Genomic DNA, 12,997 nt, shown 5'->3' on the forward strand with positions numbered 1-12,997 from the left:
GCGAAGTTTAAGTCTGCACATGTCCTTACTTCTGGTGGATCATAGGCCTCTGTAATGCTGAGTTTCCTAGTGAGGGAACATCATGGTCGCAGCCTTGTAGATTATGCAGAACGATTTGACGATGATATGGGCTTGCAGCGGGAGCCAATGCGGACACATCGCGGGGGTGCCAGGGTAGTCACCAGAAGGCCTTCAGAAAAGACATTGCCACCATCCAGGTGGAACAGGACTATGGCTTGGACAGCAGATCTGAAGTTGTTTTCTGGGATGACTGATTTGATTTTCCACAGGAGAGAAAGTTGATACTAGCCATTTGCGCCTTCTTTTCTATGTGCTGTTTGAAGGAAAGGTGTTTGCTGATGTCGAACCCAAGGGACATAGCGCAGGTGGTCAGCTGCAGTGTGAAACCCTCGAGGTTCCTGGCAGAGAGCCAGGTCTGGATGTCGGAGTGTTCATTGTTGTTGGTTAGGAGTAGGAATTCAGTCTTGCCGTTTCCTGTAAGCACTGGACATCATGATTGGTCATTGTGAGGCAGGTCTTGAGTCTGTAGAGATCTTCAATGGAGGATTGTAGGAGGTACAGCTTTGTGCTGCATATTGGTGGCTGTTGTGTGGCGTGAGGAGGGTTCTGAGTGGTTCCTTAGGTTTGTGGTCAGAGGGACCTCTAATGGAGTCCCATCTGCCACTGCAAACCTTTAGGTTGTAGTCCTTTGGTAGACCACAGGGCTGCTTGCTGAGCACCCCATTTTTGGCCCTGGGGGATGATCACTGTAACTGTTTTGTAGAGTAGAGTATTACCTCAAGGACTGCTTTTAGGTTTGTATAAAGCAGATCAAGGAAGGCAACACCCTATGGTGCACTTTGAGAAGAACACAATGATATTAAGGTAGGTAAACCCTATTGGTAAGCTTATGCACTCATTCAGTAAAGCAATGATAAAACAGTACCAATCACTTTTCAGAAGGGGTAACCACCATTCAAAGTAAAGCAACGTACACACTTTTTTAGAGGGGCAGAATGCAAATCAAAGGCAAGCACAAACTTAAGGATACTGTGTAACTTCTTCTTTCACAGAGATACAGTTACCACACTAATTCTGTAAGCAAGTAAGTACGTTTAAAGTTGTTATACTTTTCAAGACAGCAGCATTTTCGTATCCAGTCCTTCCCTAGTCTATTGCATGATTTTTCTCAGAGGAAGGATGATGGACCCTAGTGGTTTAGGTGCCAGCATTAGGCAGGGTGAGATAGGTTTCAATTGCAGGAAAGTCAAAGTTCTTAACCAGTACGTCTTAATTTCAGAGTTAGTTAAGTGTTAAGGCTCCCTATGTGTTCCAGCAATAGGCCTGGTCAAGCTCCCAACCACACAAATCACCCACTCAGCCTCACAGGATGTATACCAAACTGAAGGTAAGCAATACCCAAGCCCAAACAGTACCTTTAGAAGAATAGAAAAGCTTCAGAGTGGATGCCTTCAGGATGCAGCAGCACAGGACCTGCTCCTTGGATTCTTGGTCTGGTGATGAAAAAACTGGAAACTAGATGGTAACTTGCAGCAGCAGTCGTCCGAGGAAGCTTCCAGCAACGTGTACTTCACTGATTCTTGCAGCTCTGTGTATTTGGTGCCTTTTTACAGCAGCCAGATGAAGAACGAATATCGCTGGTCTGATTCGCTTCAGTCTCTCGGTCCTGCACTCTGGTGAGGGGACTTCAGGGATTTGAATTGTGTCTCTGAGAGCCAGGAGGAGGCCAACAAGTTTTGGACGGCTCTGGCCTTCGGAAGACCATGCACAGCACAATGGCTTGCGGTCCCAGGTTATAGCAACCCAGCAAGGTTGCAGCACGTTCTGGGATGTCTCAAAGTGCAAGTCTTCTTGAGACTAGTGGATCTCACCAGCCTCTTGGCAGGAGTCATCGAAACGGGACCACCAGGTCGATTTGAGGGAAGGGTTACAGCAGGACCGGTTACACAGCAGGCTTTCCGGTCACTGTAAATCACTTTAGCCATCCTTCCTTCATCTTCCTCTTCGGTTTCAGCTCTAGTGGTCGATTTGTCAGCAGCTTCTAGGTCCGGAGTATTTATCAGGAACTACAGCACAACATCTACAATCTCTCCCTGCAGAAAGGGGCGGTCTGGCTGTCCAGTCAGGGCAGCCAGCCCCCCATTGAGACTGGGTTCCTTTCAGGCAAGGTGGAAGACAAAGGGCTGCAGAGGTTTGGACTCCTCCCTCGCTTCATGCCTTCTCAGACACTGTGGAGCCTGGGCAGTAAATGCAAAGGATTCCTGCTGAAGACAAAACTTCCACGGATGTCTTTCCCACCTAGGATCATAGGGGGAAGATCTCAAACTACAAGAAAACCAGAAATGGGGAAAAATGAGCCCACCATTTTAGAAAAATTGTGGTCATCTGTGCATTACCAAGGCTGATTTAACAGCCTGCAAGTAATAAGACTAAACAGTCACTAAGGTAAAACCTCTGCCACCAGCCATTCAAGAAAACTTGCAATTGTAACAAAAACGCTACAGGTAAGTAAGCAAGGGGATACATTGTATCCCCCAAGTACTCCACATAAGGTGGGGTGTGCTAGCTCACGATGTAAAATGTAAAGGGGGATGAAAATCCCTCTTTACTACTTGGGAACAGTAGTTCATCCAAGTACATGGAAGAGAAATTAACAGGGGAGCCCAAAGGGGTAACCCAGCCTATGCCCAAAAGTTATAGGAAACTATGGGCCTCATAAGTTTGGTAGTCTGGAAATAAATGTGCCGGTAACAATGAACCGGCACCCTTTCACGGACTGCCATAACTATTGGAATGCCGGTATGGGACCGAACTTCCGGCAGGCCTGACCTGCCGGGAATTAAGGCCCGTACCGGCATACTTTTCAATGAAGCACCAGCACCGTTATTTGGTGCCGGTGCGTCAGTGTCCCCATTCCCATGGAGTCCTTGGGAATGGGGATTTACCTTAGTGCTGCTGTTTCTGATATCCCGGTAGCACCGGGATGTCTGGCGGCAGTAACAGTGTTACAGGGTTGGCGGCAACATCATAATGAGGGTCTATAACTCCAACCAAACACTATGGAGAGACATAAAAAGGTCACCCATGAAAAGTGTAAAAGACTAGGTAAGAGAGGAAAAAGATTCTAGCTCACCTAGGGACAAGGTAAAATAATTACCAAGTCCAAGTAAAACGTTCTGGGGTTGACGCAGATCAGGAAGATTTTTCATAAATACGAACATCTTTCCTAACACTTGTCCCTCCCAGAGTAAGGGACAGGAGGATCTAATCCTGTCCTTGATGGATCTTATGTCGCTGTCGGTTAAACCTACTGTGGAATACATCAGAAATAATTTTGTAACTTTTTTAGATTAATTGGAACAAACTATAGGACCTGCCATCACTACTAAGCAATTTGCTCTTTTTAAGAGCAGGGGTCTGAGTTAACAGTCCCTCAGGAGAGGTTGCAGCTCCTGAACCTGCAATAGGCTTTTTAAATGGGTTCTTATAAAGAAATCCCCTGGACCTAGAGGGATCTCAATGATTGCTCACCACCTCACCCTCTGGAGCAGGTTGGGTCTCCGGTATCTTAGTTTGAGGAGTAGTGGCTAAGCGTTGTGCATGCTTCCACTCCCTCTTAGATCTCCCTTTACCTTGGTTAGTGTACTCCCTCCCAACACTAGGATGTATTATTGAGTCTCCAGTAGAAGGTCCGACAGTCTCCATGTATTTAGCCTTAGATGTACATTTTCTGGTTTTTCACCAGCTTTGAGAACTACCAGTCCTCAAAGGCCCAGATAGGTTTTGAATTAATTTTCCTATCCACCTCTTCCTCTGAAGCACTGTAGGTCAAAGACTTTATATTTGGAACTGAAATGGTAGAGCATGGTTTAGGCCCCCATTTCCCTATAATTCAAGTTTTTGATTTGCCTTCGTTAGAGGTTGCCCTACTAACATGAGAACTTACAATGAGGTCCTCTATAGAGGATCCCACAAGTCTCTTGAAACACAGACCCTAGCCCTATCAGAACACCTATCCAGCTCTCCTGTAGGAGAAGTTGGAATCACAGGCTTTGTATTAGCAGCCCTAGTAAGAAAACTATGTTTAGACTTCTTATAACTCTTTGGTTTTCAGCTTTTCAGGCCTGGAAGTTTCCCTTTAGGCACTCTGAACCAATAAAGGACAAAAACTGAATTCCTATATTTTTCAGTTGGCCAAGGACACCGGAGTTCTGTACACCCTTCTGAATCACCTCCACTGTAAGTGGATTTTCAGGAGATCCTATGGGATGTGTGACAGGAACACACAGGTTATCAGCCCTAGGAATTGCCTCCACCGCATGTGGTCGAGAATCCAGGTTTTGAGATTCAAGGACTACCTACACTGCCTGTGAGATTTTAGAGGGACTTGCTACCTCAGTCTCAGCTGAAGGCAGAATCGCATCAGTGTCTGGAACAGTGTCTTTACACCCTGTTATTTGTTTGATGGAAACACTGAGGTTTTTATCAAGATTATGAACCATCTCCACAGGTTGTGGGTTTTCAGAGGGTTCAATCACCGTAGTGTTAACTAAAGGTGGGGACACCTCAGTGACCTATTAGTCAATGTTATGGGTTGAACAGGAACACTAAGTTATTGGCAACATTGTGAACCACTTGCACTGTATGTGGGTTTTCAAGGGATTCTTTCACCTCAGTGTTAACTGAAAGTGGGGGTCACGCCAGTGACCTGTGTAATGACATTACACCATATTAGGGGTGGGCCAGAAACATTAAAGTTTTAGTCTACATTATGAACCACCTCCAACGTATGCAGATTTTCAAGAGGCTCAGCCACCTTAGTGTTGGCTAGAGGTGGGGGTCACACCATTAGCCTCCAGCTTTGTGGGCCTAGGTGCTTGATTTGGATGTACTCGGTCTGACTGAGACTTGGTTCACGGCCAACTCGGTCAAGTTTTGACACTCTCCTCCCTGATGGCTACAAGATCCTCCCCGAACCCAGAACCAATCGTCCTGGATCTGTAGCCCTGATCTTCTCGGAGCGGATCCCTGCTTCTGTCATTCCTATGCAGGCCTACTCTTCCTTTGAATGCCTGGTCTGCAGGCTCTCTATCTCTCCTGGCCTCTCATTCACTGTGGCCAACATCTACACACAGCCTGGCCTGGTTGCCCTCTTCCTCCTGAGAGTGGGCTGACCTCTCCTCCTCCCTCCTTGCCACTATCTCTCAATTTCTCCTCCTCAGATCTTAACATCCACTTGGATGCCACTACGTGACCTCTGCGTTTCTCTCTCTCTCTCTCTCTCTCTCTCTCTCTCTCTCTCTCTCTCTCTCTCTCTCTCTCTCTCTCTCTCTCTCTCTCTCTCTCTCTCTCTCTCTCTCTCTCTCTCTCTCCCTCCCTCCCCTCATCCCCCCGGACCAACTCAATCTGCAGGGCACACACACCCTTGATGTTCTGATCTCTTCGTACCTCACCCCCTCACTACTCCTCTCTCTTGGACTGACTACTTTCTTCTCTCCGCTCACCTGTCGCTTTCTGCCCCTCAGGCTAAGCCGTGCCCAGCACTGCCACCCACCTTCTCGGTCATCCGACCCATGAAGTGTGTGTCAGTGGAGGCTTTCACCGCTACTTTCTCTCCTTCTCCTACTCTTTTGGCTGACTCACACTCGGACACAGCCCTTTCCAACCTTCATCTCTCTATCACAAACACTCTTGATGTCCTTGCCCCTGTCATGAGGATCCGTTTGAAGCCTGAATCCTAGTGCAGCTCTTGGTACGATTATGACCTTGCCATCCTTAAGCACAAATGTACAAGTGTAGGGTGGCAGAGAGCAAGTGGAGAGCATCAGGCACACCCTCTGACAAATTGGTCTGCCGCCTGCTCCAAAGGCAATAGACTCTCTGTCCTCTTTAAGAAGAGACCCTACATCCAAACCTTAGTCTCGGCGGCCCCTAACAACTTGGCCTACCTTTTCAAAATCTACAAGGAGCTGGCCAGTCCTGCTGCAGCCTCTACCTCTCCTGTTGCCTCCCAGGCCCTCTGCACAGCCTTGGCATCTCATTTTACCACTAAAACTCAGGACATCATGTTCACGCTCTCTTCCTCTACCTCCTCTCCCTCTACGTCTTCAGGCCCTTCTTCGGGCGGTTCTCCTCTTCCTTTCTCCTCCTTCCCTCGGTTTACTCCCAAAGATGTTTCTAGACGAGTCTGATCTATGAAAGTCTTGTCAAAGCAGGTGCCTCCCTGCTCTTCAAAGCCATCAAGGATCACATCGACAGCCTTGTTCCAGCCTTGGCCGATTTCTTCATTCACTCATTTGCCACTGGAACCTTCTGATCCCCCCCTTAAGCACTCCCTTGTGCACCCCCTTCTTATGAAGCCTTCTGCCGATCCTTCCTCTCCGTCAAACTAGTGTGCAATCTGCATCACTCCTTTCCTGGGCAAACATCTAGAAAAGTTGGCCATCTCCCAGCTTAATCTACATATTGATTCTGTTGGTTGTCTCCATGACCACCAGTCTGGCTTCAGAGCAGTCTTGGGAGATTAGCTCAGGGGCAGCACACTCGCCTTGGAAGCAAGATGAAGCAGAGCAACACAGGTTGGATCCCTGGGTCCATGCTTAGAAACCTCTGGTTAAGCTTGTTATAAATAACCAATTATAATAATTAATTAGAAGCACAGAAACTGCACTCCTGAATACCGGTGAAGACTTGATGTCCAATCTTGACTCTAACCTTCTGCCCTCATTCTCCTTGACCTATCCTCTGCTTTTGACATGGTGAACCACGCCATCCTGCTCAGTAGTCTCAGAAACAACCTGGGTATCTCTGGTCAGGCCCTTGCATGGTTGACCTCCTTTCTCACTGATTGACCCTCCCTGGTACAACTTTGGTCTTTCCTCTCTTCTATCTGTCTCTCTACTTGTGGTGTTCCCCAGGGGTTGAACTTCTCTACCTGACTAGTTAACCCCTACCTGGCACCTCTGGCCTGCTGCATCTCTATTTTCTGCTATAGCTTTTAGTGTTATGCGACACCCAGCTCTCCTTCAGGCTCCCCTCAGCCTCTACTGCTCCTTCTCTCATACCAGACTGTCTGCTATTCAGGAATGCCATTAGGACTGAGATCCTCCTCATTGGACTAATGCTCCCTCCTTCCCTCTCACTCTGGCTGCCCAGGCTGGGCCCTCTACCTGCTCCTTCCAGTGAGGCTAAGAACCTTGGGGTCATAATCGACTACATCCTCTCCTTCTCTCCTCACATCTCTGACGTATCTAAGAAGTCACACTATCAGCTGCACCTACTCTGAGGTATTCTTCCTTTTCTCACTTTCCCCCAGAAGCTGGACTACTGCAAATACCTATTTATAAATCTGCCCGCCTCTACTCTTCACCCTCTACAAATTATCCAGAACAGGACTGCAAGACTTGTCCTTGGCCTCAAGCCCAGGGATCTATCTTTCCAGCCCTGAAATCTCTCCACTGGCTCCCTGTGTCTGTGAGGATCAAGTTAAGATACTCTGGATCGTCCACAAAGCTTTCTGTGGCCCGGGGACCACACTATATCCAACTTTCTCTTCCTAAGCATCTTACTTCACGAGCTCTCCGCTCATCCATATCCAACTCCTGAGTGTCAGACGCTTCTCCAAGCAGAGAGTGGAGGGTAGATCTGTCCTCGGCTGGAGCTTTCCTCTGGGACAGCCTCCCTGCCTCTCAAACTGAGCAGAACCACCTAAGGTTCCGGAAGCACCTCGAGGCCTTCTGTTTCGCTTCCGCCTTCTCTCTCCCTCTCCCTTACTGATATCCCTTTCTGCTGCACATACTGGTTATCTGGCCACCCACTGAACTTACGGGACCAGGCTCCTGCACGACCGGTTGCCCTTGCACTGCCTCCGGGCCTCCCAACCTGCAACCCTACAGTCCCCTGATTTTCTGCCCTTATAAGCCACCTCCCGGGCTGCACTTAATAGTTACTTGCACTTTTCCCACCCTTTCTCCCTGGCACTTCTCTGCCCCCTGCTCCCGTACATGCACGATCTGAATGACACAAGGCCTAGTAAGATTGTTTATTTTGTCCTCCTTCTGTCCTCCCTTACTTGTCTTGTCGCGCCTAGAAACACTTGTGTACAGTCGTGTTATAAATTACTTCTCATATCGAGAGCCTCAACCTTTTTACAAGGTGGCTCAGCTGAGTCTACGACAACAGCTGGTAACGGGCCCTACAGGGTACACAGAGATGGGACTTTATCGTTTGTCTCAGGTGTTTAGATATGGAGAATGTTTCTTCTCATATCTAGTTATGCGTGTTTGTCTCACCCTACTATAGTAAACTCCTTCATCCTCATTCATATCCAAGATCACATGATAATCACTCTTGTGAAGCCTAAAAAGAACCCAGGGTATCTGATCACTCTCACACAAACCAAACATCTTAAAAGTAAGGTCAAATGTTTTCAGCTATACAACAATGTCACCCTTCCTGTCATAGACTCGCCAGCTCTGGGATCTTCTAAGCTTCAGACTCACCAGACCCGGCAAAATAAGCACAGTCCACCAAATCCTTTTCCATAGATAAGTTGGACACTCTTTCAGTTTTTCTGACCTTCCGGTTATAGTCCATTAGAAGTTTCGTTTGGTTCAATTCCATGAACACTCTAACAGTTATGGTATGGGGCAAGGTAGGGACAGGAGAAGGAGAGGGGTTGAGGGGACTACTGGGATTTGACTCATGTCTCTGGAGAGCCAGGAGGAAGCCACCAAAGTTTCGGATGGATTCGGACTTTGGAAGACCATGCACCAGAGTGCAGGACCGAGAGAGGGAAGATAATCCGACCAGCAATATTCGTTCTTCATCTGGCTGTTGTAAAAATGCGCCAAATCTACAGACGTCAGAATCCTTGAAGAAACCTTTACTGGAAGCCTTGTTGGATTACTGCTGCAAGTTCCCATCCAGTGTCCAATTCTTCCATCTCCATACCAAGAATCCAGGGTTTGGGTCCTGTGCTGCTGCATCCTGAAGGCATCCACTCAGCTCTTCCTTTCTCCTAGGGTACTGTGTGGGCTTGGGTAATACTTACCTTAAATCCTGTGTGAATCCTGGGAGGATGAGTGGGTCATTTGTGTGGTTGGGAGTTTGCCCATACCACTTACCCAGGTCTAATGCTGGAAGGCATACAGGGAGCCTTCTCAGAAGTCCCTGAACATTTTAACTTTGAAAGTGACCACTTACTTGTTTAAAGAACATCTCCTATGGAACTTTGACTTTCCTGCAACTGAAACCTATCTCACCCTGCCTACACCTGGCACCCAAACCACTAGGATCCCACTTCTGCCTCTGGGAAAACTCATGCAATAGACTAGGGAAGGACTGGATAAGAAAAGGCTTCTGTCTGTAAAGGTATAACAAGTGTAAAGAACTTACTTGTTGAAAGATTTTATTCTATTTCTGTGAAAGAAATTACAAAGTGTCCTTAAGTTATACTTACCTTTTGCATTGTGCCCTCTGAAAAGTATACAAGTTGCATTACTTTGAATGGTGTTTCCCCCTTCTGAAAAGTAATGTGTTGGTACTGTTTATCATTGCTTAGCTGAATGCGTGTAAAAGCTTACAATAGGGTTTACCTCCCTTGAATAACATTGTTTTGTTTTCAAAATTAATTTTTATTAGGATTTGTAGCAGAAGGAAACATGTAAAACACAATGAACAATAAATCAGTGAGTTGACGTTCAGTCTCAACCCCCCCCTTTACCCTCTCCCGCCTTCCTAACAAACAAGGGGACCCCAGAAAATCAAATCGTAGAACTTTCTCGTGCTATGGTCATCTCTAAACAAACTTACCTTTACCCTGCTGGTTAGTAAGACTAGCAACCAGATCTCTCAGAATCCCCCACCCCCTCCTCTCCCTCCATCCCTCCCCCCCAACTTCAACCCAAGTTCCATTTATATTAGTTTCCTAAATGTTATGGGCAGATTTAATTTGATGTCTCAATTTGAGCTCCTGGAGCATTCAATCAATTCCCGGTATCTCGGCTCCCTTCACAGTTTGATGACCCTCAAGTATCTTCTTGCATATCTATAGGGCTCGGGAGATCCCTCACTTCTTTCTCCCAGCTGTACAACAGAGCACCCCATTCTTCGCTAAATGACCCCCACTGGTTGTTCGCAAACCGCTGTCAATTTATCCATCACCATCATAGTATGCACCTTTCGTTACCCAGGCAGCCGCCGTAGGAAGCTTGTTGTCTTTCCATCCCTGAGCTATGGCTAATCGTCCTGCTCTAACCATTGCTTCCCACATTCTGGGCAACCTATGCTCATTGCTATCCTTTGCTGGGACCCTCAAGAGCATCTGCAACGGACCTAAACCTAATTGAATCCCTGTTACTCTTTATTTAATCCCTTGCTATACAGATCCACAACTCTTAGTATAAATCGGTACTACCCAAAGGATATGGTAGAAGGGCAGAGCAGAATAAGAAAAGAAAAAGATGTTAAGTTACTTCTAGATTCTTCAAAGGACACTCTTATCCTCCTTCCCATCATTCACTCTCTATCATTCATACTTAAAAAATGGGAGAGAGGGCAATTGTGACATCTTTCAATTGTCTATTTGTGGTATAATACAATTTTAATGACCTATAGACAATATGAACATCTCCCTTGAAACCCTAAACAAAAAAAATTAAAGCATAAGTTATTTACTGTAACACCCATGTTATGTAGTTACGAAGACAAAAAGGCATCTGATCTCTTATGCAGACCCGTATAATCTAGATTGGTCTACATAAAGATCAGAGCAATACTGTGTGCTTGGGTAGAGACAGCAGAAATAAGGTTGAACTCTCTCTGAAAGTTGTAATAAAATATACATTTATTTTATATACACATGGCAGGTAAGTACTCTTTTTAGATAACCAAAACACATAGGAAATATCAACAATACTTTTCAATGGTGACTGCTTCAATTGTATTTGCTTGCGGTTACAATTGTTAGACAATGACACTAATGACAGTTCTTCCGTATTACTAGCAGTGCCGCGCACTTGCATAGATTACCGATAAACGATAATGACATTCAGCTAATAAGGTCACAGCAGGCAGTCTGTGGGAAGGAAAAGAATGGTTATACACACTTGAGAAATACATTCATTATAACACTTTTCAAGGCTCCTAGTGCTATGTAATTTCAATCCCTAACTAGCCGAAAGTCAAGTGTAGGAGTGGAACAAAATTCTTATGCAGCACCTAGAAAGGCAAAGTTCCTCAGGATACTTTATTCTCTAGAATAAAAATGCTTCGCATATAACAGAGGTTATACGGTACCTGTGAAGAACACCCTAAATGACACAAGCTGTTAAGCCTGGGCCAGAGGTATTGATGGATGCTAACTCACTCTAGTCGCACTGGAGCGACTCTTCGGCCTAAGTTAAGTTTGACCTTTAGCCCCACAGTACCTTAGGTTAGAAAAAGCAAACGTAGCTGGATTCTCTCCTGTGCACCAGTGACAAACCCATTCTCCTGATTCTGTGGCCTGGTGACAAAAGGAAGGACTCTGAATGGGATGTCACAGCAGCAGTTGCGAGAGAGGACCCTTATCATGGATTTCTTCGGTCTCCCACATTGGTCTGCAGTTTTGGCTCCTTTTTATCAGCTCCAACAAAGGAAGGTTATCGGCCGGTTGATCTTCTTCGATTCTGTAGTCCTGCACTTTGGGGGGGGAATTAGATGAGTGGGATCCTGCCTCCGGAACTCACTGAAGTTCTCGGTGGATTTGTCCATGCAAAGACGTTGCACTGCAAATAAGTCGGTTGTGCCCTGGTATTCACGGTTTGCAGCCCTGGAAAGTCACATTACCTTAGATGGCTCGATCTGCAGTTCGTCTCCGGTTGGTCCCACCAGCCAAAGGCAAGGAGACCTCTTTGGAGCTCCTCTGTCAGTATGAAAACAGTGTCAGAACAGCAGTGGTTGCTTCACCGTTACTGGAAGGATCTGCAGGTGTCTCTGGTGTTGTGCTGGTAACCCGCGCTCAGCTAATAGTAAGTTGCTTGCTTGAGTATAGTAACAAATGATCGCAAATGTTCATACTTATGCTTGAAGGTTTAATTTCCATATGATCAGCCGACACGTGTTTAGACAATTGGGTCATTCTCAAGGCAATTGATTTTGTTTTCACGACCCTTGCATTTGCATTGCTAATTCATATGGATCCAAATAGTGCTAACATTTTTCTTGTCTGTTCTTTTTCGAAAATGTCCTTATTAATGAGTTATGGATATATAATCCTCTAAAGGCCATGGCCATCCATTGGGTCAATTCCCAGGCTCCATAGAATAAGGTAATATGAAAAGAACAGAGTTCCCATAAAGTCAGAGCAAATAAGAATGAATGAGGGGGGGAAAAGACACCCCTTGTTCAGGATGGAAAGAAAAAGGTCCAGAAGGGATTACGCAGAACACTGATAAGTCTCCCTAAAAGAAGGTAATTTCCTAGACATTTTTCCCAGGAGCTTCTTGGCTTCCTAGTGTTTTAGGCCAGAGTTTTGGGTATTGGTGCATGTACCCTTGATTTTAAATATCTGTTTGAAGGTGTACGTTACTCTCCTGCATCGGAAACACGTTACTACTGTATTTGACTATCGGTTACCGTTTTATTGCTGTATTTCTAGTGGTGTAATGAGACCTTATGGGTTTGATAGTCTTGTTGTGTTCCTATATTTTGGTGTACCTCTGGGTCTGCTTTAAAAGGTATTCACCCATTTCCTCCATCTCTGAGCTAGATCACTGTAGTGTACATTTGTCATTTATGCTGTCATTTTCTAGAGGTGGGGGAATCCTTGACCGTGTGGCATTTCATATCTTGATCATCAAGCAATAGATATATGCTTCTGTTGCTTAGGGTTCCCCTTTCTTACTATCCCTTTGCCTTTGTTGTGCCTAACCTCATAAAACCCAGCAAGAGACACCCCTTGGCTGGAATGTGGGTTTAGAGATGACATTCCTGT

At 46.0% G+C, this 12,997-nt stretch overlaps 1 protein-coding gene across 5 annotated transcripts in view; it reads left to right on the top strand.

Annotated features, from left to right (window-relative positions):
• The window catches only part of LOC138528612 (uncharacterized), a 1,266,637-nt gene that overhangs the window by 154,293 nt on the left and 1,099,347 nt on the right, over positions 1-12,997 (top strand). The window lies entirely within an intron of this gene.

Source organism: Ambystoma mexicanum, chromosome 7q, assembly GCF_040938575.1.
Source record: "Ambystoma mexicanum isolate Mex_15411 chromosome 7q, UKY_AmexF1_1, whole genome shotgun sequence".
NCBI classification, from domain to species: Eukaryota; Metazoa; Chordata; class Amphibia; order Caudata; family Ambystomatidae; genus Ambystoma; species Ambystoma mexicanum.